Genomic DNA, 24,847 nt, shown 5'->3' with positions numbered 1-24,847 from the left:
ATGGACATGTATACACTTATATTTAAAATGTATAAGCAACAAGGACCAATTGGATAGCCTATGGAACTCTGCTCAATGTTATGTGCAGCCTGGACAGGAGAGGAGTTTGGAGGAGAATGGATACATGTATATGTATGACTGAATTCCTTCACTGTCCACCTGAAACTATCACAACATTGTTAATAGGCTATAACCCAATACAAAATAAAAAGTTTTTTTAAAAAGTTGCTGAGCAGAAAGAAAGATATGAGCTTCCTAGTTCGTATTGGAAGTTAGCACCATCTTGACTGCAAACCTGCAAAACATTTTATTTAAAAGAAACTTGACATCTAATTCAATTATGTATACTGATTTAAAAATACTAGTAAATATCATATTACCATGAGAGGGGAAACAGTGTCAGTCATAAGAATACAAAACTGGTTCAACAATAGAAATACATTTTTGCAATTGTTTTTACTACATTAGAATAGGAAGTAGGAAAATTATTAATAAAATAAGCCATAGATTTATAATATATAATCATTTTAACCCACATTGGAGCACTCAAACCAGTGACTCAAATTTTAACGTGCAGAGGAAACACTTAGGGATCCTGTCGAAATATTGGTTCTAGTTCAGTAAGTTTGAGGAGGAACTGACATCCTGCATTCTAACAAGGTACCACCAACAGCTTTAGTTCAAGGACCCAGGGTCTGGAAAATTTCTTTCCGATAGAGGGCGCAACAGTCTCAGATAAAATTACTTCTGTAACTTAACTAAATTATCTAGTTAAGTCCTATTCTCCGGTAAGAGTAAAAACAGACCAAAACTGGAAATTAATCTCTGACGTTTGAGATCTTCAGCCCAAGGTACTTCCCAATGGGGCTATTGATGCCTAAGTGTAAACTTCTTCATATCCACTGATGAAAATAAATTTCTCGATTTCCAAGTTTGGAACGCTGTCTTCTTGCTCAATCTGCAGTCTAATCATGGCCAACACGGCTCAGAGAACAAAACACGCTAAAAAAAAAAAAAAAAAAATTAGCTTGAGATCGTGTGTTTTTCTTTTGTTAAATTCTGTCATCCTTGTCTCTTCTTTCCTGCTTTTTACATATTAATAATACTGCAAAGTGAAACCAAAGGCAAAAAGGCTCGTCAATTTGGTGACGGACTTTCTGTTCGGAATCTCGAGCTGCTGAATGAGCCCAGGCTTTGTCTTTTCCTCCTTACGCAGCCATCCTGAGTGTTGCCAAACCGGAGGAGTAGAAAAAGAACAGCACTAATACTAATAGCAAATAGTTGTGAAATAGGTTTACTTTCTTTTTGAGCAAATAGCAAATAGTTGTGAAATAGGTTTACTTTCTTTTTGAGCAAGGAAAAAGTTCAAAATTGGAGGTGCCGGGGATTGAACCCGGGGCCTCGTGCATGCTAAGCACGCGCTCTACCACTGAGCTACACCCCCTACCCGAAAGCGAACTCTCGGGAATATATTCAAGACAGAAGACAGTTTTGGGTCAGTTTTACAAGAATTAACATTAAACTAAAGTCTACTGTGTCAAATTTTACTAATTTCCAAAAACCTTAAAACTAGAACCTAAATATAGGTCCTATATCATGCTTTGCTAAAAAGAAGAGTAAATTGCATTCTAGACGGAGAGCCCCCCGTTGGTGGTCCTGGGACCTTTTTGCTTCTGTCTGTCTGGCCCTGCCGCAGTTAGAAGAGCCTGATGAAATACTTTCTCTCTTTTCTTCACTTTCTCTTCCCTAGATGCTTTAAAGGACTGCCAGAAAGTCACAAAGTATATAATGAGGTGGAAAGCAACCAAATTAGCTCCAGAATAGAGAAGATGGAAGGACAAATGGAGAGCCGTTTGCTTCGGCCGCCGAGAGAGGGGGCTCCTTGGTTACGATCGCACCCCCTTAGGGGTAGAATAGAAGGCCATTAAAGAAGGTTAATGTGATGCGCATTAACCCTCGGTTAAAAACTCTTCGCGCTGCTGGACTAGTTCACTCACCGCATCATTCTCACAGGCTCTGAGCCTCTCGCGTCCAGCCCCATAAACCAACAGAGCCTCAGTTAACATTGGGAAAGTTGCTTAAACGGGCAAAAGACACAATAAGGTATTGAGGTAAATACTTCTCCAGTCAGAGATGAAAAGGATGTTGATAATAATGTCAAATAATGAACTCAGTTCAAGATGTTAGAAATAAACAAAATAAGCCAGAAAGAAGGAAGGGTTGATAAAGACAAACGAGAAAATTAGTTTTTTTTTTTTTTTTTTAAGTAGAACTAGTTAAAGAAAAAAACTGGATATTCGAAAAGTCGACAAAGTTCTAACCATTGTAATCAAGAAAAGGAAAAAAAAGTGCAGACACACAAAACTAGAACTGATGGGAGGAAATATCTATCAAATAACTATCAAACAGAAAAACTTTTTAAAAATCATAAAGACACAACTCAGCAAATGACTTGAAAACTTTAGATAAAGTGGATTTTATAAATGCACTATAACCTAGATAGCATATTGAAAAGCAGAGACATTACTTTGCCAACAAAGGTCCGTCTAGTCAAGGCTATGGTTTTTCCAGTGGTCATATATGGATGTGAGAGTTGGACTGTGAAGAAAGCTGAGCACCAAAGAATTGATGCTTTTGAACTGTGGTGTTGGAGAAGACTCTTGAGAGTCCCTTGGACTGCAAGGAGATCTAACCAGTCCATTCTAAAGGAGATCAGTCCTGGGTGTTCATTGGAAGGACTGATGCTAAAGCTGAAACTCTAGTACTTTGGGCACCTCATGCGAAGAGTTGACTCATTGGAAAAGACTGATGTTGGGAGGGATTGGGGGCAGGAGGAGAAGGGGACGACAGAGGATGAGATGGCTGGATGGCATCACTGACTCGATGGACATGAGTTTGAGTAAACTCTGGGAGTTGGTGATGCACAGGAAGGCGTGGCATGCTGTGATTCATGGGGTCACAAAGAGTCGGACATGACTGAGCGACTGAACTGAACTGATACCCAAATTACTTCTTGTAGAGTAAGAAAGTCTAAACATGTCATTACTATAGAAAAACAGTTGAACAGGCAACTCCCCAAAAAGGGAACCAAGCACAAGTACTTTCACAAAGAAATTTTACCAATATCAGAAAATCATGATGCTACTTAAAATTTTCAAAGCATGGAGAAAGAAGGAGCTCTTCCAATTCATTTTATGAGTACGATGTTCATCACAAACTTTTTCAGTTTGCACAGAAAATGACAAATATAGTCTAATTTCACATAATACAGAATGTCCAAGTGGGGTTTATTTCAGAAATACAAAGATCACTCATTATCAAGGAAGACATTAACAAAGATTCTCTCCTCTACCAATCTCTACTCAGAATTCCCTTAACTCTTTTCCAAATAGAACTTGACTTTTGGATTTCTGTTTTCTTCTCTGTGTTGTTCACTTTTAGCAAGAATCCTGTTAGGCTGGTTTGGCTAGAATCCTCTATTTGCATATCTGGTTACCCTTCATATCTATTTGTGTTTCTTATCCTCTACCATCCCCTAGGTAATGTCTGATCACCTTGGACTGCTTTCAGCAGGAATCCTGTTTGGTTGGTTTAGCCAGAATTCTGCCTTACCTCCGATGTTTCCTCTTAGTACTTTTCTATCCACTGACCCTCAACCCACCCTCCCCTGGTGATTAGCTATAAATTCCCACTTGCCTATGCTGTATTTGAAATTGATTCTATTTCTGTACTGAGGCCTTTCCCCCATCACAATATTCCTGAATGAAATCATTTTTACCTCTTATCTACTGTCCAGCTCCGGTTTATCTTTGACAACATTAATATAATCCATCAAATTAATAAAAGTAAGGAGAAAAACCATACATGATCATCTCCATAGTTGCACAATAGGCATTGACAAAAGTCAACATATATTCAACACTGTAGAGGATTGAATAATGTCCGGAAAAAATTCATGTCCACTTGGAACCTGAAAATGTGACCTTATTTAGAAATAGTGTCTTTAAAGATATAATTGGTTTAAAAGACTTCATATTGGATTAGGGTGAGTTCCTAAATCCAATGACTGATGTCCTTACAAGAGGAGAACATGCAGAGACAGAGATACAGAGGGATCAAGGTCGTATGACAATGGAGGCAGAGATTAGAGTGATGCAGCTACAATCCAAGGATTGCCAGGAGCCACCAGAAACTAAGATGAGGCATTATTTGAAAGGAGATACAGATGTAAGGTAATCTGGTTAATTACAAACTCAGAAATAAATTAAAAACACACACACACACAACTCAGAAGCATGGCAGCAGGAAGAACTCTATGAATGTGTTCATCAGAGAAATTGTGGAAATTTTATAAATTATCTGGAAATGGTTCTAAAGGCATATGTCATATTAAGAAAGGTTAATTCAAGAAAATGTACTAAAGTTCAGTAATAACAATGAGAATCTGTGTCATTTGAATCACAATCTACTCCCTCCCTCTCTCTTCCCAGGCCAGGCTGACAGAAACTCTACTCCAAACCATACAGCCAAGGAAACAAAGTTCCCCCTCCCCCAACCCATTTCCATTTGGAGAGCTCTAGTATCTTTCCTCCATTTCTAATCATACCCTCAGCTCCTTCTTGCAGAGACTAAGTTCTGGGAAAGTGCAGCTAAGAGGTGAGGGCTCTCATCTTTCCACTCATGGAACACGGATTCTATTTTATCGTAGGACCCCTTCATGGCCATCATGAGACCGAGGTTCCAGGCCAGGAGAGAGCTGCCAAGAAGACCTAAGGCTGTTGCCTCTTGCCCAGCACCCAGCTACTGTAACAGGAGTGTTACTCAGAAAAAAGTATGCTACTGTCTGCCCCAGCTGAAAAGCTGAAGGGACTCCTTCAAGTTGAAGCAAGAAGCTGATGAACAGCAATACAAAACTGAACAAAAATATAGCACTCCTTGGTAAAGGAAAACAGATAAATATAGAATCCTGTAAAATTGTAATGTAATATGCTACACTATGCTATGCTAAGTCACTTCAGTCGTGTCCGACTCTGTGTGACCCCATAGACGGCAGCCCACCAGGCTCCCGCGTTCCTGGGATTCTCCAGGCAAGAACACTGGAGTGGGTTGCCATTTCCTTCTCCAATGCATGAAAGTGAAAAGTGAAAGTCAAGTCGCTCAGTCATCTTTAAATCTGGTATAGAATTTAAAAATCATAAAACTTAATTATAACTCTAAGTTAATGATTACACCATATAAAAGATATTTTGTGTCATCAGTAATGAAGTAGGAGAGGGCAAAGATTATTACAACTTTTAGAGGTTTTACGTAATTGTATTGATAACCACAAACAGCTCTAGAATATACACAAAGGGAAATGAGAAGGAAATCAAAGCATGCCTATCTTAATCAGTTGCAGCAGCTATAACAGAATCCTCATGTATTCTAAAATAAGCCCCTCTCATTCTAATAAACATTAAATCTATTGAAAATCAGGAATGAGAATAGAAGTCAAAATAATTTGGTTGAGGAGAGAGAGAAATTATTGATGCCATGTGCTGTTTTTGGTACGAGGTAGCTGTCTTCAACCAAAAAAAAAAAAAAAGAGAGAGAGACAGAAAATATTCATAGGTGGTAAGAGTTCTGTTGCCTTTTGAATTTTCTGGTTAAAAACTGAAAGGAGATTCTGACTTAAATCCCAAGAGGTCCTCTTGAGGCTTTTGCCCTGAAGAATGATTTAAAGTGGGGAACTGCTTTTAATACACTAGGTCCCTCTCACTTCACTGTCCCAGAGACCAAGCAGTCATATTTACTTAGAACCAATGGTTCTTCTCACGTTGGGACAGTTGTTTGTCTCAGCAGTTTTTGTAAGGTCTGAAAAGACATGGATCATGTGAGCAAGAACCTACCAATGTGGAAATTCTAAAAAAGAATCCAAAAAAGATGGAGACCAGAGGAGGCAGTTGTCTAGGCTGACTGCTAAGCTTTTCAGAGGCAGGCGGTCTGGTGAGGTCAGATATGTGTGTATTCAAAAGCTGATGAAGCAGACTGAGATCACCAGAGTTATCTATTGATATGACTGTATTAATGAGTCTCCTATGATCCCTCTCTCAGGTAGAGAAAGGGGGCCTATATCCCTACTTCTATACGCTGACTAATGTTCCCCCTAGACAACTCTGATTTGTTGATGGTCTATATCTTCAAAAATTCAAGGTATACTGTGCTGGAGACGTAGCAACTTCTTAACACTCTGTAAAGGAAGCTACCCCTTTGCCAATATATACTCAGATGACTGCATTAATAGTTCTAATGTGAGGATCTTTGCTAAAGATTTAGGAGGTAACAAATATGCCAGCAAATTTGGAAAACTCAGCAGTGGCCACAGGACTGGAAAAGGTCAATTTTTATTCCAATCCCAAAGAAAGGCAATGCCAAAGAATGCTCAAACTACCACACAATTGCACTCATCTCACACGCTAGTAAAGTAATGCTCAAAATTCTCCAAGCCAGGCTTCAGCAATACGTGAATCGCGAATTTCCAGTTGTTCAAGCTGGTTTTAGAAAAGGCAGAGGAATCAGAGAACAAATTGCCAACATCCGCTGGATCATGGAAAAAGCAAGAGAGTTCCAGAAAAACATCTATTTCTGCTTTATTGACTATGCCAAAGCCTTTGACTGTGTGGATCACAATAAACTGGAAAATTCTGAAAGAGATGGGAATACCAGACCACCTGACCTGCCTCTTGAGAAACCTGTATGCAGGTCAGGAAGCAACAGTTAGAACTGGACATGGAACAACAGACTGGTTCCAAATAGGAAAAGGAGTACGTCAAGGCTATATATTGTCACCCTGCTTATTTAGCTTATATGCAGAGTACATCATGAGAAACGCTGGGCTGGAAGAAGCACAAGCTGGAATCAAGATTGCTGGGAGAAATATCAATAACCTCAGATATGCAGATGACACCACCCTTATGGCGGAAAGTGAAGAGGAACTACAAAGCCTCTTGATGAAGGTGAAAGAGGAGAGTGAAAAAGTTGGCTTAAAACTCAACATTCAGAAAACGAAGATCATGGCATCCAGTCCCATCACTTCATGGGAAATAGATGGGGAAACAGCGGAAACAGTGTCAGACTTTATTTTTTGGGGCTCCAAAATCACTGCAGATGGTGACTGCAGCCATGAAATTAAAAGACACTTACTCCTTGGAAGAAAAGTTATGATCAACCTAGATAGCATATTCAAAAGCAGAGACATTACTTTGCCAACAAAGGTCCGTCTAGTCAAGGCTATGGTTTTTCCTATGGTCATGTATGGATGTGAGAGTTGGACTGTGAAGAAGGCTGAGTGCTGAAGAATTGATGCTTTTGAACTGTGGTGTTGGAGAAGACTCTTGAGAGTCCCTTGGACTGCAAGGAGATCCAACCAGTCCATTCTGAAGGAGATCAGCCCTGGGATTTCTTTGGAAGGAATGATGCTAAAGCTGAAACTCCAGTACTTTGGGCATCTCATGTGATGAGTTGACTCATTGGAAAAGACTCTGATGCTGGGAGGGATTGGGGGCAGGAGGAGAAGGGGACGACAGAGGATGAGATGGCTGGATGGCATCACTGACACGATGGACGTGAGTCTGAGTGAACTCCGGGAGCTGGTGATGGACAGGGAGGCCTAGCGTGCTGCAATTCATGGGGTCGCAAAGAGTCGGACATGACTGAGTGAACTGAAATGAACTGAACTGATCTATACTGAGAGTACATATAATCTCGGCTTTTTGTGATTTTGGAATGCTATAATATAGAAACATGGAGATTTTTTATTTGTCTTGGCAACCTCAATTAAAAATTGGAAAATATTGGGAGTTCCCTGGCTGCCTAGTGGTTAGGATTCTAGACTTTCACTGCCATGGCCTGGATTCAATCCCTAGTCAAGGAACTGAAAGAAGGCATGGCCATCTCCTCAAGAAATGAAAATGCTAATGATTTCTTAGAGGAAAAATAGTTCAGTTATGAATACTGACTGGAGAAGGAAATGGCAACCCACTGCAGTACTCTTGCCTGGAAAATCTCGTGGCTGGAGGAGCATGGTAGGCTACAGTCCATGGGGTTGCAAAGAGTCGGACACAACTGAGGGACTTCATTTCACTTCACTTCACTTCATGAATACTGAATCCTACTCTAAAGGCAGAATTTTGAAGCTAAAGAAAAATGCCAAGAAACATGATTTTAAGAATCTAGAAGGACATATTAAAAAACAACAATCTACCATTACAGGGAAATTTTGGCCATCTCAGAACTCATACATAGCAACGGGTTTTGGTGTCCCCAAGATGACCATTTGGTGGCACCTAAGTCATTCTCCAGAACTTTGATGCTTACATCATGTACAGGAAAGCATTTACAAGGGCAAGGACAAATTCCTCCAAACTCTTCAAAGTTATTACTAGGAATACCTAGCAAGAAGCTCTTTGGGTAGCTGAATCTTTGCTATCTGTATTTATCATACCTCCCCTCCCAAAAAAGAAAAAAAGAAAACTAAAGTTATGGCAAGGCTTCAGTCCTTTATCTCAAAGGCTGTTTGGATATTTACAAATAAATTTCATTCAGTTGTCCAAAGTTTTAAAAAATTAAATGTTTCACATTCTACTTCGTCAGGTAAAAAGGGCAGAACTTATTTAACACAATAAGAACTCTATCTAGACATGAAGCTTATATTATAATTTAAAAGTTACTCAGGAGCAATGAGTTAAAGAAGCGCATATAAAAACAGAAGGAGAGAGCAGGGAAAGAAGGGGAGGCTGCAATGGGGTAAGAGTGGTAGCGAAAAACCAAGGAAAGCGTTCCTTCCTCTCCTCAAATCTATTCCTTGACCCAGCAACAGCCCAGAAAACGAAGGGATCTAAAGAAAATTTCCTGTGGACTTCACATTTGCTGTTATTTTTTCTGCTTTCTGTGTTTCTTGCTCTTAGATGATACTGCGAAATGTAACTATTGTAATTGGACTTGTTAATTTGGTACCTCGCTTGTTTTTCGGTTTCCGCAGTCCATATCTTTTGCCAGCTGACTCAGCTACCCACGGTGGTGTTAAGGCCCTAGGGCAAAAATGGGTCCATATTAAAAACAAAATGGTTCTTGTTTTTTGTGTGACTTAAAAGACCTGAACGAGAACAAAATAACCAGAAAAGAAGACAGGCGGTGGACGTTCTTAGCAAACGAGGATGCGTCTAATGCTGTTAGAACCCAAAACCAATTCCGCACCTCCCCAAGAAAACTGGAGGTGCCGGGGATTGAACCCGGGGCCTCGTGCATGCTAAGCACGCGCTCTACCACTGAGCTACACCCCCTCCCGCCATGGTGTCTTCAGAATTATTCCTATGACCCGTCAATATATCTTCCGCAAAAGAAACTTTTCGTCACGAAATTCAGTTTTTGAACTTTCTCTACTGAATACTGTCTTGTAACTAGGCTATAAGAACGAAAACTAAATATTATACCGAAAGTCCAGTCTGGTCCCGAGCTCTCTCACTACGGGTCACCCTCTCGGACACCAGCTCGACGGCCATGCCTGGGGCGAATGGGGAGCTCCTGACTGGCCGCCCCCAGGGAGAGGTCTGGGATAAGACCTCTGCTTAAATAGGTTGCCAGAAAACCGAAAGTATAAAGCCGGAGGATAAAAAGAAGCCCTAAAAGGAGCCATAGGGATTTAGGTCCAGGTAGGAGAGAAGACTAGGCCCGCGTCGGTCGCTTCCCTCATTCGGGTAAGCTCGCGCGTCAAGACTCAGAGTCGGGGACACGCATGGCGGCTGCGTCTCCCGGGCTTTCAGCCTCGGGTCTCGAGAACCACCGAGACGTGCGTGTGGAAGAGGAGAGAAAGAAACCGAGCAGCCTTAGAGCGCCCCCTGTCGGAACTGAACGGTACCCAGAAGGAAGGCGTTTTAAGGCTTAGGCTTGATCCGCAAAATGATTTAACTGTATAAACCCTTCAGGAGCCTGCAGTAGTTAGACCCCTTGACCTCCGAGGGGCAACCCTCAGGCGCTTCCCGCTGTTCTCTGACTTTGGGTACCAGGGTCAACCCAGAAATGAGTATTGGGAGCAAATCCTAAATCATTTTCCATCTAAGCTTTCTTCTGATTCTCACTCCTGTGGACTCTTGGAGACCTCAAATTACCACCTCCCTTTCGGCTCCTCCCCAACTCCGGATCTGCCCGTCCTGGCGGATCCGACCCGGCAGAGCCCTAGAGGACTTGAGGGGGTCATCGGATTTTGGTGTTCAGTCGCTCAGTCGTGTCCGACTCTTTGCGACCCAGTGGACTGCAGCACACCAAGCTACCCTGTCCTTCACCATCTCCCGGAGCTTGCGCAAACGCCTGTCCATCGAGTCTGTGATGCCATCCAATCATCTCGTCTTCCCCTTCTCCTGCCTTTGGGTATACAATGCTTGGGCCACAGGCGACTCTCAGAGAGGCTAAAGAGACATATGAATGCTTTTTAGACAACACTGTGGAGGAGGGGAGGGGATTGTCGGGGGGATCCATAAAGATGGAAAATCACCTGGAGGAACTGAATAAAACTATGGATTGCTGGGCCCCACTCTCTAGATGCTAAGTGCTCTCAGAATCTTGGGTTCTTACGTTATTCAACTGAAAAAGGGACCCTCCTACACTGTTGGTGGGAATGTAAGTTGGTGCAGCCACTATGGAAAACAGTATGTTGGTTCCTCAGAAAACTAAAACAGAGTTGCCATTTGATCCAGCAATTCCACTGCTGAGCATATACCCAGACAAAACTATGTTTCAAAATAAACACGCACCCTTAAGTTCATTGCATCCCTATTTACAATAGCCAAGACATGGAAGTATTCTAAATGCCCATGGACAGATGAATGGATAAAGAAGATATGGTGCATATATACAATGGAATATATCTCAGCCATAAAAAAGAAACAAAGAATGCCATTTGCAGCAGCATGGATGGACCTAGAGATTATCATGTTAAGTGAAGTAAGAGAGTGAAAGACAAATATCATATGGTATCACCTATATATGGAAACTAAAATATGACACACAAACTTATCCATGAAACAGAAACAGACTCAGAAATAGAGAAGAGACTTGAGGGGGAGGGGGGAAGGATTGGGAGTTTGAGATTTGCCCATGCAGATTTGGAAAAGGAAATGGCAACCCACTCCAGTATTTTTGCCTGGAAAATTCCATGGACAGATGAGCCTGACTACAGTTCATGGTGTCTCAAGAGTTGGACATGACTTAGCGACTAAACCACCACCACCAGGTGCAGACTGTTCTATATAGAATGGGTAAACATCAAGGTCCTACTGTACAGCACAGGAAACTATATGTTCTGTGCTGCTGCCGATGCTGCTGCTAAGTCGCTTCAGTCCGACTCTGTGCGACCCCATAGACGGCAGCCTACCAGGCACCACTGTCCCTGGGATTCTCCAGGCAAGAACACTGGAGTGGGTTGCCATTTCTTCTCCAATGCATGAAAGTGAAAAGTGAAAGTGAAGTTGCTCAGTCGTGCCCAACTCTTAGCGACCGCATGGACCACAGCCCACAAGGCTCCTCGGTCCATGGGATTTTCCAGGCAAGAGTACTGGAGTGGGGTGCCATTAGTAAACCGTAATGGAGAAGAATATAAAAGAGAATGTGTATATATATATATATATATATATATATATATATGAATCATTTTGCTGTACAGGAGAAATTAACATTGTAAGTCAATTATATACTTCAATAAACTTTTTAAAATTATAAATGTCCTTCAATTGAATATGATAAACAAACTTAAACTAGTTTGGGAACAACTGGACCTGAAACTCTAGGAACAGAAACTGACATGAACTAGGATCCTGGAAAAGTTAATACAGGAGGAGGAGAAAACAAGAAGGGAAAAAAGGGTACCCTTGAGCAGGAGACAGAATTGTGGGAGGAAGACTGCTGAGGAGTGGGTCTTTCAAAGCTATGGTAAACAAAACAGTATGGTAAGGTATTGGCATTAAAAAAAGACACACAGGACCCTCCCTGGTGTTCCAGTGGTTAAGACTCCAAGCTTCCTGGGAGGGGAGGGGAGAAGGGAAGGGGAAGGGTGGGATAGCTGATCAGGGAACTAAAGATTCCTGGTGGGGTACAGCAAAAAGATATAATTCAGTTGCTTTTAATATTAAGGGCTTCCCTAGCTCAGTGTTAAGGATCTGCCTGCAGTGCAGGAGACCCAGGTTTGATCCCTGGGCTGGGAAGCTCTCTGTAGAAGGGAATGGAGATGCACTCCAGTACTCTTGCCTGGAGAATTCCATGGAGAGAGGAGCCTGGTGGGCTACAGTCCATGGGGTCTTGAAGAGTTGGACAGGACTGAGTGACTAACACTATGATAAAATATCTAAATTTTAAAAATGAATTAAAAACTTGAACAATGAAGAGGAGGAAGGAATAAAAAGTACCAAAAAAAAAAAAAAAGGTACAAAATTGAGTTCAGTTCAGTTCACTTCAGTCGTGCAGTCATGTCCGACTCTTTGCGACCCCATGAACTGCAGCACGCCAGGCCTCCCTGTCCATCACCAATTCCTGGAGTTCACTCAAACTCATGTCCATCAAGTCGATGATGCCATCCAGCCTTCTCATCCTCTGTCGTCCCCTTCTCCTGCCTCCAATCCCTCCCAGCATCAGTGTCTTTTCCAATGAGTCAACTCTTCGCATGAGGTGGCCAAAGTACTGGAGTTTCAGCTTTAGCATCATTCCTTCCAAAGAAATCCCAGGGCTGATCTCCTTCAGAATGGACTGGTTGGATCCCCTTGCAGTCCAAGGGACTCTCAAGAGTCTTCTCCAACACCACAGTTCAAAAGCATCAATTCTTTGGCACTCAGCTTTCTTCACAGTCCAACTCTCACATCCATGACCACTGGAAAAACCATAGCCTTGACTAGACCGACCTTTGTTGGCAAAGTAATATGAGTTACGGGAGATCAATTTTTGCTTGCAAATGGAATGGATACCAAGATTAAAATCCAAAGGAATCCACTAAGGAGTTTAGACTTCAAAAGTTTGTTTTCTCCTCTGGAATATAGTCACCTGTTTCCAAAGAGTGCAACTTGTGTAAAACTCATTTCCAGCTAGCATCAATAGTTTGCCTTCAAATTTCTAAATTTGTTTATTAGAGGGTATTAAAATTCCTTCGGTCTGTATTTTCATTCTTGGCCAAAAGATTATTAATAAGGTCACAAACTCTAAAAGGTTTTTTTCTTAAAATCATGTGTCAAAATGGTTTCATTTCTGCAGTATCGTCCATAACAGAACTGAAAATGGCAGGTCTATAGCTTGTTGAGCTTTATATCTGCCTCCATTTCCTTTTTACCTCTCTGAAATGTAAACTCTAAGGTTTTAAACTCTAAAGTTCTTTTTATGCAGTGCAAATACTGTGATTTCTAAATATGGTTGGGGGAAGAAAAATCTGTTAAGCAGTCAAAGTAGTGGAGGCAAAGGAGAGGGACAGAATTGATTTAGAGAGATTGTGTGAAGATGAAATTTGGGGCAAGTAGCCTGACCATTACCTAGATTTCTGAAAAAAGAAGATGCATTCCTTCTTCCCGTTTCAGTTTAGTTCAGTCCAGTCAGTAGAAAGGCCCCCGCCCACGCCGGTCTACATAACTTTTGTACTTTACGTGAGAGGGGTCTCTTACAGTTGGCCGCGTGGCCTAATGGATAAGGCGTCTGATTCCGGATCAGAAGATTGAGGGTTCGAGTCCCTTCGTGGTCGGTTTTTTTCCATTTGCTGGTCTGATTCCCTGCCAGGTTGGAGAGGCTTAAAATCTGATTTGTTTCCTCTCCTCTCTTGATGCTGTTGCCCGGTTGTGAGTGAGTTCAATCAATTAATCGGTCAATTCGTTCTTATTTAACAATTATATATTGGAGGCCTGATGTTTGACGAGTGCTATAGGCATGAACGAGGAGGGACTAGCACGTGTCCTCAAGGAGCTTACTTTCTACCGAACCCGACAAATGAAATAAACACAGAAACAAAATAACTAAAATTTGTTTCACGTCCTATGAAAGAAATAATTTATAGGCTGAAATAAAAAATTAGGGATGGGGGCTTCTTTAGACGGAATTTTATTAATCCTGGCTTAAGGAATAATAGTGCTATGATATAATAGCTCGCTGAGAATATGAAGGCACTTGGTCTTTACAAAGCTGAAATACTGAACTTTTGAGGGGGCAGGGATCACTTAAAAAATCAACTAAATGGGGAAATGGCTAGCTAAATTTCTGGAAACAAATATCTGACTAGGATTTCTATAATTGTAGCTCTGAATGGTTTGAAATAGATGTTCTCCAGATTTTCATTAGCTACCATAAATATAATTGCCTCTACCTCCTCCCTTTAGAAAAGCATAAAGGCAGAAGCCACCAAAGGCTTTTATTCCAATTGAACTGTACTCTGGAGCAACTTTTGTGTAGTCATGAGACCTTTAGTTTTTAGCAAGAGCGCAAATGCCACAAATGGAACTGAAAACTATGGTATGATCCAGCAAACTCCACTTCTGGGTATATATTCAAAAGATTTGAAAATAGAGTCTCAAAGAGATATTTGCACCCATGTTCATAGCAGCGTTATTCACAATAGCCAAGAGGTAGAATGAACCTAAATATCCTTAGAAGGATAAATGGATGAATAAAATGTGGTATGTACCATGGAATATTATCGTCTTAAATAAAAGAAAGAAATAGACCTTGAGGACATTATTCAAAGTGAAATAAGCCAATCACAAAAAGACAAATACTTTGTGTCCATTGACACAAGTGTTCAGTTCAGTTCAATTCAGTTGCTCAGTTGTGTGCATCTCTTTGTGACCCCATGTACTGCAGCACACCAAGCTCCCCTGTCCATCACCAACTCCCAGAGTTCACTCAAACTCATGTTCATCAAGTTGGTGATGCCATCCAACCATCTCATCCTCTGTCGTCCCCTTCTTCTCCCGTCATCAATCTTTCCCAGCATCAGGGTCTTTCCAAATGAGTCAATTTTTCACATCAGGTGGTCAAAGTATTGGAGTTTCACCTTCAGCATCAGTCCTTCCAATGAATATTCAGGACCCATCTGCTTTAGGATAGACTGGACGGATCTCCTTGCTGTCCAAGGGACTCTTAAGAGTCTTCTCCAACACCACAGTTCAAAAGCATTGATTCTTCAGTGCTCAGCTTTCTTTATAGTCCAACTCTCACATCCATACTTGACTACTGAGAAAACCATAGCTTTGACCAGATGGACCTTTGTTGGCTAAGTAATGTCTCTGCTTTTTAATAAGCTATCTAGATTGGTCATAATTTTTTTTCCAAGGAGCAAGTGTCTTTTAATTTCATAGCTGCAATCACCATCTGCAGTGATTTTGTAGCCCCTCAAAATAAAAGTCTGCCATTGTTTCCACTGTTTCCCTATTTGCCATGAAGTGATGGGACCAGATGCCATATCTTAGTTTTCTGAATGTTGAGTTTTAAGCCAACTTTTTCACTCTCCTCTTTCACTGTCATCAAGAGGCTCTTTATTTCTCCAAAGATACATAGTCCAGATATACCTGTTTAAAGGAAGCAGCACGTAACCATTACCCCTCAGAATTCAGTTCAGTTCAGTTCTGTTCAGTCGCTCAGTCATGTCCGACTCTTTGCGACCCCATGAATCGCAGCACGCCAGGCCTCCCTGTCCATCACCAACTCCCGGAATTCACTCAGACTCACGTCCATCGTGTCAGTGATGCCATCCAGCCATCTCATCCTCTGTCGTCCCCTTCTCCTCCTGCCCCCAATCCCTCCCAGCATCAGAGTCTTTTTCCAAGGAGTCAGAATTAGGAAAACAATATTATCCTTTAAGGAAGGATAATATTTACACCACTGGCATGGTCAAGCAGACATTCCTATCTTTGTACAGGTGCACATTGTACATTAAAGAAGGCCCTGTCAGACAGGGACTATGTTATGTTCAAATTTTCTTGTGCAGCCTTAAAAACTTAAATTCTATTCCATCATAGAATATATGAAATAATCAAAAGTAGAATGGTGATTACCATTTTATGGGAGGGAGGTAAAAATGACAGTTGTTTAATGGATACAGAATTTCAATTTTGCAAGATAAGGGTTCTAGAGATCTGTTCCACAGCAATATGAATATTCCTAAAACTACTGAACAGTACATTTATAATGGTTAAGACTTTTTTTTACAATAAATAAATATTCGTTAAAAAACCAGTTGGCTATAAATGTATGGGATGATTTCTGGATTCTCAATTGCATTATATGTCCGTCTTTATGCCATTACCATATCATGTTGGTTACTATAGCTTTATACTAAGTTTTGAATTGAGGAAGTCTGAGTTCTCCGCCTTTGTTCTTCTTTTTCAAGATTTTTGTATGTTCATATTGCAATTTGGTATGAATTTGAAGAATGGCTTTTTCTTTTCTGTAAAAAAAGTTGTTGGAATTTTGATAGAAATGAAATTGAATCTGTAGATCACTTTGGATAGTATTAACATCTTAACAGTATTAAGTCTTCCTATTTAGGAACTTGGAATCTCTTTCCACTTATTTGAGTCTTCTTTAATTTCTGTCAGCAATGTTTTGTAGATTTCAGTGTACAAGTCTCTCATTTCATTGGTTAAATCCATTCGTGGGTATTTTATTCCTTATGTGCTATTATAATTGAAGTTGCTTTCATAATTTTCTTTTCGGTTTGTTCATTGCTGATATAGAAACACAACTGATTTTGTATGTTGATCTTATACTCTGCAACTTTGCTGAATTCATCTATCAGTTGTAGTTTTCTTGTGATCATGTCATGATATTGCCATCTGTAAGTAGAGACAGTATTACTTCTATACTTTCCATTTGAATGACTTTGATTATTTTTCTTGTCTAATTGCTTGAGAATGATGTTAGCTGTAGTTTTTTCTATAAATGTTCTTTATCATATTGAAGAAGGGCATGATATTTTAAGTGGTGAAATACAGTTTGCTTCTCACCTCATGTTCCATGAAATGGAGATATCTGTAATAAAAATGTATGAAGTTGGGTTAAAATAGGAATACTGTCATTTCAAGTGCTACTTTTTTATATCATTTATAAGAAATTGAAGGATATTAGAGCTGATGAGTTAACTGACTTCTCTAGTAAATTTCATAGAGAAATCAGACTTGTACTATGGCTTTCCTAGGAACCCTCTGATGGTAGACCACACTCATCTCATTTACAGTCAGACCTCCATATCTGCAGGTTCTGCAGCCATGGATTATAACAACTCCATATCAAAAATATTCAGAAAAAATATTCCAGAAAGTTCCAAACAGGAAAACTTGAATTTACCATGCACCATCAACTATTTACATAGCATTTACGCTGTACTAAGTATTTAATCAAGAGATGATTTAAAAGTATAAAAGAGAATGTGTGTAGGCTATAAGCGAATAATTATGCCACTTTATATGAGACTCAAGTATCCACGGATTTGGCATCTGTTGGTGGTCCTGGAACACCATGGATACAAAGAAACAACTGTATATCCACTCATCAATAGGCCTGTGTTGTAGTGGTTATAGTTTGGTCACATTTGGACCTACTTTCTATATTGGGTATTCCATATTTTTTTTAAGTATCTTTTTTTATTTCAGCTGGAGTTATCCATAATTTAGTTGAATTTTTAACTTCACTTTAAAAATCTTAGACTTGCTTTATGCTAGTCAATATTGGTTAGGTCGATCATATGAAATCAGTTACTAGGATGAAGCTTATCATTCTAAGAATAGCTTAGTCAAACCTTCACTTATTGATACTTTAACTTTTAATTTCTTGTCAAATTATGGAATGCTTCACAAATTTGCGTGTCATCCTTGAGCAAGAGCCATGCGAATCATTTTCAACTTTAGTATGTGTGCTGCCAAGGCGAGCACCATTCTGCATTATTTATTCACATTTTAAAAGCCAAATAAGTCAGGCACTCATTCCCGATTACCTTGCAAACAATTTTTAGCTAGTATGCAATCATGTGTTTTCTAAACTTTTTGGATATACTTAACATCTTTTTCTGAAACAGAAAGCAGGGAATTATGAGAGTAATACAAACAACTCTTTTTACAAGGGAAGTCTCAGAGTAAATGAATACTTCCAATATTTCACCTATCTTCTGAGTTTCAAAGTTTTCAAATATCTACAGGCTTTAATTTTTAAATAAACCAGCTTTCTTTTCACCCACCTAGTCTCTTACATTTTGACTATTTCAGGATAAAAATCAATGATCAAACAAGTACAGTCATGAGTGGTCATAATGACAGAAATACATTACCATGCATATATGAATCTTCAATAGCTGTCATTAGTCTTGGAATCTGGGATATGTATATTCTTCTCCTGAGAGATAAGGAAATCCTGGAATATGGTGTTCCTGAGCAGAATCAGTCATTTGACTGGAATATAAGCAACATAAGGTATAAGTTTATTTTACGAGTTTAAAAAAATTAAATTTTAATTTTAATTCTATCCTATTCCATTTTATTTTTATACTTTTACTGCCATGGCTCCAGAACTGCATTCCTTGGTACATAAAAAGCACTCATGATATACTTGATGGAAGAATGGTGATTAAAAATACCCTAAATGTCTAGGGGGAAAAAAAGTGGATAAATGAAATAGACTATATCTATCCTGTGTACTTATTTGCAACATTTCATTCTAAGGAAAAAGATAGTGTTTACACGGAAAGAGCCCAAGATACATTAGGTTTAAAAAAAAAGTCAGAGAATGGTATACTTCCTATGACTTCATTTCTGTAAAAACAAAATATTTATATATTATATATACATGAATTCAGAGAAAATAGGAGTGTACAAAATATAATAAAATATTGTTGGTGGTTAGATTTGGAGGAGAAGAAAGGTGTAACTTTCATATTTTATTCAGGAGTTAAAACGGCACTCAGTTTTGACTAGGAAACAAAACAATAATTATTAGATGCCAGCGAGGGTGTGATTGTGCCTAATTTACAAAGGAAATGTTTGAGAACTAATTCATGACTTTTGAACACGGAGAGACCATGTTCAATATAAAATAAATAGATCTATATTAAAATCCATAAATTTATATATATTTATAGACCCATAAAATCCATAAATCTATATATCGTTAATTTCTTATAAATAATATAGATCCATAGATCTATATTAAAATCAATAAAAATCCAATCGATCTATATTAAACATCTATATAAAATATCTTTGCAGACAGCAGTGTGCAGTGGTAAAGAATCCTCCTGCCACTGTAGGAAACTCAAGTGACGCGGATTCCACCCCTGGGTGGGGAAGATCCCCTAGAATAACAACCCGCTCCAGTATTCTTGCCTGGAAAACACTATGGATACAAGGAGCCTGGAGGGCTGCAGTCCATGGGGTCCCAAAGAGCTGGACAGGACTGAACCACTGAGCACACACACGAGCACTAACGTGAGCCACAGGTGAGTGGGCTTGGCAGGGAGTGCTGCAGGAAGTATTCACGGCCGGGCCTCTGTCTGGGAAGAAGCGGAAGAGCAACCGGGAGAAACAGGCGAGGCACCGGACCACGCCCACTTTCTTCTCCAATACCAAGGGAAAGGGAACTATCTGAGTTCCAAATCTCGCTATTTTAACATTTCCTCGCGCTGTCTCAGAAAAACCAACCTCTTGTACTCTCCCGTCGTTATTAATCCTTCGCCCCAAATCTCGTCACTTCCAAAAATATCGCGATGTTTCAGCTTTACTATTTTTCGTTAGCAGTCCCTGTGAGAAATTTTTTAAAGTCCGTTTTTAACACTGTGTTGGTAAATTACATACGCATATTGCTCTTCTCAATATATTTTGTTTTAGAAATTAGAAGATGGGAAAAAAAGGAATGTGTCAGAAGTGGGATTCGAACCCACGCCTCCATACGGAGACCAGAATCCCCAAGGTGGGGAAGCTTCGCTTGAGTCTGGCGCCTTAGACCACTCGGCCATCCTGACACCTCGTGAAAAACAGAAAGATTTTCCACTAAAATAGATCAGCGTCTGTGTGACGTATAGTCCAGGAAGAAGTTAACTTCCGGATCGAGACTAAAAGGCCACCCGTGGCTTGAAAAGGAAAACAGCTTATGTTTCTGGAGGGAAGGAAACAAAGAACCGAACGACGTTTATAGCCCAAGTCGCTTGGTAGGTTTTCTAGCCTCTCATCTTTACCGAAACCTTGAGCGTGGTTTTTGCCCCAGGCTTATTTTTGAAGACAGTTTTTGAGGAACAATAAAAATCCAACAAAAGCCCCAGATATTATGGCATAGACCATTTTATTGTCTCTGATTCCTTTTCGTCCCCAGATATGCCTTGCCACTGGAGAAGTGTTTGTTTGGGGCTCCGAAAGTGACGGCCGAGGAACAGCCTTGGAAAGTCCTGTAGGGCGACAACTCCCGCCGATGCAAGACTTGATGAGACCAGTTTCTACGCAAGAGCTTGACCTGTTCCAGGTCCGGAGAAACTCAGTGTGACACGCTTGCTTCCCGACCTTCCTGGTCACTCTCGGATATTCCTGATTGAAAGTCTCCGTGGCGTCCATTGCCAGGTAGTAGATAAAATGGCGATTTTTAAAAGGGATGGCGGGGTGAAAATAAGGGGAACGTGCCACACTTCCTGACTCAGACTTTTTCAGCTCTTTCTCAGCTTTGTGCAAAGTAATATGAGCTTTGAGTCTGGAAGGTCACATATTTTAATGAAACCTTGAAGGGCAAAGAGTAAGAAATTATTCTTCCAACTAGGCTGAAAGCGAAATATTTTCAGATGTCCGTAATTATTACCTTAAATTCTACAAGTGGAGTCACTAGATCTTTATCCAGTTTAATTTAACTTTATATTGGAATATAGTTGATTTACAATGTTTTGTTAGTTTCAGGTGTACAACTCAGTGATTCAGTTACATGTATACATATATCCATTCTTAAAGTTTATCCAGTTTTAAAAGCTTTTAATACACACTGCCCACCTACCTCCCCAAATTCTGAAGCAATTTAGTCATGTCTCGGAGAAGGCAATGGCACTCCACTCCAGTACTGTTGCTTGGAAAATCCCATGGACGGAGGAGCCTGGTAGGCTGCAGTCCATTGGGTCGCTAGGAGTCGGACACGACTGAGCGACTTCCCTTTCACTTTCATGCATTGGAGAAGGAAATGGCAAGCCACTCCGGCGTTCTTGCCTGGAGAATCCCAGGGACGGGGGAGCCTGGTGGGCTGCGGTCTCTGGGGTCGCACAGTCGGACACGACTGAAGCGACTTAGCAGCAGCAGCAGCAGCAGAATCATGTCTGACTCTTTTCGACCCCATGGACTGTAACCCGCCAGGTTCCTCTGTCCATGGTTTTTCAGGCAAGAATACTGAAAAGTGAAGTCTCAGTTGTAGACTCGAGCCTACCAGGCTTCTCCGTCCATGGGATTTCCCAGGCAAGAGGACTGGAGTGTGTTGCCAGTGGGCTGCAATTTCCTTCTCCAGAAAATCTTCTGGACCCAGGGACTGAACGCACATTACAGAAGATAACCCAAAGATGACCAACAGAATACTGTGATTAAACGGTTAACAACAAAACATTTTGCTGGGTGACACAGTTTTATTAGTGAGGTTCAATATTCATGTTTCAAGGATTTTTATATTCTTCTCTAAATTGCTTACCCAGCCTTTGAGGTGTTCATCCTTCCTTGAATTGTGAAACTCATTTTACGAAAAATAAACCCTTCTGATAGTCTTTATTTACTAAGAACCCAAGAAGAAATTTCTTTTACTAACAAGAATCCTATTAAGTCCCTTAAACACTACTTTCCATGTATAGAAACTATAGATATAAAACTCTAGTTTTATAGTGAGCTATAAATTTTACAAGGTTCTCATGTGAGTCTTTAAAAACCAAACTGTGGCCCACATTTAATGTGCTTATAATGTTACCATTGCTAACATTTACTTTTATTCCTGGTCATTTTTTAGTTCCATCTCTTTCTTCCTTTATGGAATATTAAACTCCTGATATTTTGATTTTATGCTTTAAATGATTTGAAGTACTTTCTGGAATAGGTAAGGTATAATTAAATATGTAAACAATTTTACAATTTATTAACAATGCTTACTGTGCAACAGATCTTCCCAGAGGCCAGTGTACATTTTTTGAAAACACCTGAATGAAGGATTTTGAAAGGCCTCAAAATTTAAAAGGGTGGGGCTTACCTAGTGATCAGTAGTTAAGACTGCTTCTACTGTGCAGGGCACAGGTTCCATCCCTGACAGGGGAACTAAGATCCCACATGCCTCGGGGCTCAACAACAAAAAAAATTTTCAAGAGTGGAGGGGACTAAAAAAAGATGACTATGTTTGCTTATACCAATTTAAAGAATAGGATTTAATTTCCCACCTTGAAATTAATCTCTTCACTGTTTTATGTGGAAATGTACTTGGGGCAATACTGTTATATTTAAGTATTGTTTGCACAATGTAAAATCTAAGGTATTAATGCTTTATTAATATTCTAGCAAAGTCAGTTCACCTAGAATAATCTACACTGGTTTGACTGAACTTTCTCATTATTCTTTACAAAGACCTCTCAAAGAAATTACCGGGTTAAAGGAGGTGCAAGAGTGTAGTGATTTAATTGCATAATCAAGTCAAAATTTATTGCAGGGCCATGTTAATTTGTACTAACCTCTCAACCTCAAGAAAAAGTGCCCTAAGGAAGAAATGCAGATCTAGGCTTTCCGTTTCTCCTGACCACCATGGTTGGCACTGAGGTCTCCTGAAAGCAGTGTTTCACTTACCCACAAATGGTCTTTTGCCTCATCCCACTATTTCATGTTATTTTTTTCTCCTCTTAATTGACTTTATTAATTTTTCCAAGGACAGAGTTAGGTTCTCTTGTATTCTCAACAGTCAAGTTCATCTGGGGCACCTAACACTGTTTAACTTTTTTTTGAATGAATGAATTGTTGTCATGCATTTGTGAAGAAGCAACCCACAAATCATTGGTACACTAAGAATCTTTCTAGTTTTGCTGGGAGATGTGTGATTTCCATCCATACTTTGGTCACGATCACTGATGAAGATGTTAACAAATGGATCTATTTACTATATGCTAGCTCTTGCTCTTACTTTCTTAGTGCTTTTAAATGTTGCCTTTAAGGCAACTGTCATGTGCATTCTCTCATCTTGTCAACTGCGTATCCTAGATGGCAGTTTCCTTTCATTCTCTGAAACTTTCCCTTCTAGGCCTTGTCTGCTCTTGGGGAAGATGCTGTTCTGTACCCACCAGATCAGTATCAGAAAAAACAAGAGCAGCTGAAGACAAACACAATTTTCCTGAGGCAACAAAAAAACAAAAGAATGAGTGGTTGAAGTACCACTCAACTTCAAATGTAATATGTAATTAACTTCAAATGTTCTAAGGACCAGAGAGGAACCAAAAGAACTGGATCCCATGTTTGCATAAAGGGGTCCATATTGTGACCTGATGAATTCAAATGCTTACCTTCCTGCAGATCATTTGCAAAGTTCATTTAACTTCATTCAAAATGACAGGTTAAAAAATGTTCTTTTTAATACCTCTAAACCCACCACCCATAAGAATCATAAGATAAACAGTACAAAACACATCAATTCACACCCTCCTTCTCTACCCTGTCCTACACGTGGCCCACTGGTAACCACAAACCTTTTGTCCATATCATAGAAAGGGTACTGTAAAGTATACAGTCTTTTTGAGACATTTTCCCATTCAGCATTGTTAGTAATATTCAGTCTTGTAGTATATCCCAGTTCAAATTGAAAGTAGCTTTGCTGAATCCAAAGAGGTTGCTTACCGCTGCTCCAGCTGCTGCTGTTAATAATAAAAATTCATTAAGATGCTGCTCCTATTAGCACTGAGTCTACTGGAGATAAAGCAGATCCAGTGTGAGACCTTTTGTTAGCCTAGAGACAGCTCCGTCAGTCAAGCAGCAAGGATCAGGGAATCTTTCCTAGGGGCACATTTTCTTGGGACTGGTACCAAGAAAGGTGCCCTCTTTATGGGCTCTTATTCTTCATCCTTGTCCCAATGGACTATATTAAGTGACACTGAAATGCCATTCTGACTGGGTCTCTTTACGCAGTTTTCCAGTTGCGAATTCTTGAATCTAGAATAGACAGACTTACTGTTAAAGGCAGGTATCCCAGGTCAACAGACTGGCATCCCAAGGCCTCAGTCTCTACCTTTCCATGCAGAAAAGCATAATCCATAGATATTGTGAGGCAGGATATGATGTACATGGACATGTATTTCACCTCAGTCTGAATCCTGGCCCTGTTGCTTCATAACTGTACACCTTGGATAAATCACTACCCTCTCTATGCTTCAATTTTCTTGTGTAAAATAAAGGCAACAGTATCCACTTTATCTTGTAGGGTTGTTAAGAGCATTAAATAAGCCATTGTACACAAAGCACTTCATACTATGTGCTAAGCACTGCTCTATATCTGTGTAGTAGTATTTTATATACATAATAATATATATGTTAGCACATGTATTTATATCTATTGAGACTATTCAGCAAAAGCTAACCTAGCCTCATGGAAGCCCCTCTCTGTAGCTCCTGGTTATTTCTCTTAAAACCTTTGAATAAATACATGTATCAGGACATATCACCAATGCATGATCTTCAGCCATGAACTACAATGTTGGGTACAAGACTAAGACCACAAAATCTGTCGTCTTGAGGTCATGTCCAAAAGCAGAAAAGATCGAAAACCTCCTGGAAAAGAGCTGTCCTCTCAGCCTAGTTTTCCCCCTCAGAATGTGGTGACCTCCATGACCCTA

At 40.0% G+C, this 24,847-nt stretch overlaps 3 long non-coding RNA genes, 4 other non-coding genes and 1 pseudogene across 12 annotated transcripts in view; 2 read left to right on the top strand and 6 right to left on the bottom strand.

Annotated features, from left to right (window-relative positions):
* Positions 1–283: 283 nt before the first annotated feature.
* Positions 284–9,864, bottom strand: LOC147347286 (uncharacterized). The gene is made up of 3 exons (XR_015152220.1): positions 9,471–9,864; positions 8,995–9,068; positions 284–1,002 (listed from the first exon to the last, which is right to left on the bottom strand). It is a non-coding gene; the product is annotated as an uncharacterized LOC147347286 (long non-coding RNA).
* TRNAA-AGC (transfer RNA alanine (anticodon AGC)) lies at positions 1,373–1,444 on the bottom strand. Its single transcript has one exon. It is a non-coding gene; the product is annotated as a tRNA-Ala (tRNA).
* TRNAA-AGC (transfer RNA alanine (anticodon AGC)) lies at positions 9,249–9,320 on the bottom strand. The gene has a single exon. It is a non-coding gene; the product is annotated as a tRNA-Ala (tRNA).
* A 3,810-nt stretch (positions 9,865–13,674) lies between the features above and the next one.
* On the top strand, positions 13,675–13,747 carry TRNAR-CCG (transfer RNA arginine (anticodon CCG)). The gene has a single exon. It is a non-coding gene; the product is annotated as a tRNA-Arg (tRNA).
* Positions 13,748–14,717: 970 nt separating this feature from the next.
* LOC147347283 (uncharacterized) lies at positions 14,718–19,578 on the bottom strand. 3 transcript variants are annotated; one of them, XR_015152217.1, is made up of 4 exons: positions 19,368–19,507; positions 18,317–18,437; positions 17,001–17,025; positions 14,718–16,829 (listed from the first exon to the last, which is right to left on the bottom strand). It is a non-coding gene; the product is annotated as an uncharacterized LOC147347283 (long non-coding RNA). The 3 variants fall into 3 exon arrangements; XR_015152218.1 differs by lacking the exon at positions 14,718–16,829 and having other exon boundaries at positions 16,884–17,025; positions 19,470–19,578; XR_015152216.1 differs by lacking the exon at positions 14,718–16,829 and having other exon boundaries at positions 16,884–17,025.
* Positions 17,828–17,924, bottom strand: LOC147347284 (U6 spliceosomal RNA; annotated as a pseudogene).
* Positions 19,370–24,847, top strand: part of LOC147347277 (uncharacterized) — a 35,811-nt gene continuing 30,333 nt past the window's right edge. For 2 of the 4 annotated variants that reach the window (XR_015152215.1, XR_015152213.1), the window contains exons 1-3: positions 19,371–19,480; positions 19,869–20,188; positions 20,350–20,591. This is a non-coding gene — a long non-coding RNA (uncharacterized LOC147347277). Of the gene's footprint in view, positions 19,481–19,868; positions 20,189–20,349; positions 20,592–23,265; positions 24,428–24,847 lie in introns of those variants that run through there. The other 2 variants (XR_015152212.1, XR_015152214.1) reach the window with 2 other exon arrangements.
* On the bottom strand, positions 19,897–20,002 carry TRNAL-CAA (transfer RNA leucine (anticodon CAA)). The gene is made up of 2 exons: positions 19,965–20,002; positions 19,897–19,942 (listed from the first exon to the last, which is right to left on the bottom strand). It is a non-coding gene; the product is annotated as a tRNA-Leu (tRNA).

This window comes from Bos grunniens, chromosome 23, assembly GCF_055505025.1.
Source record: "Bos grunniens cultivar Pamir isolate PY7600 chromosome 23, Bosgru_T2T1.0, whole genome shotgun sequence".
Lineage (NCBI taxonomy): Eukaryota > Metazoa > Chordata > Mammalia > Artiodactyla > Bovidae > Bos > Bos grunniens.
The sequence above is the reverse complement of the archived record's forward strand: the minus strand, read 5'-3'. Positions and strand labels throughout refer to the sequence as shown.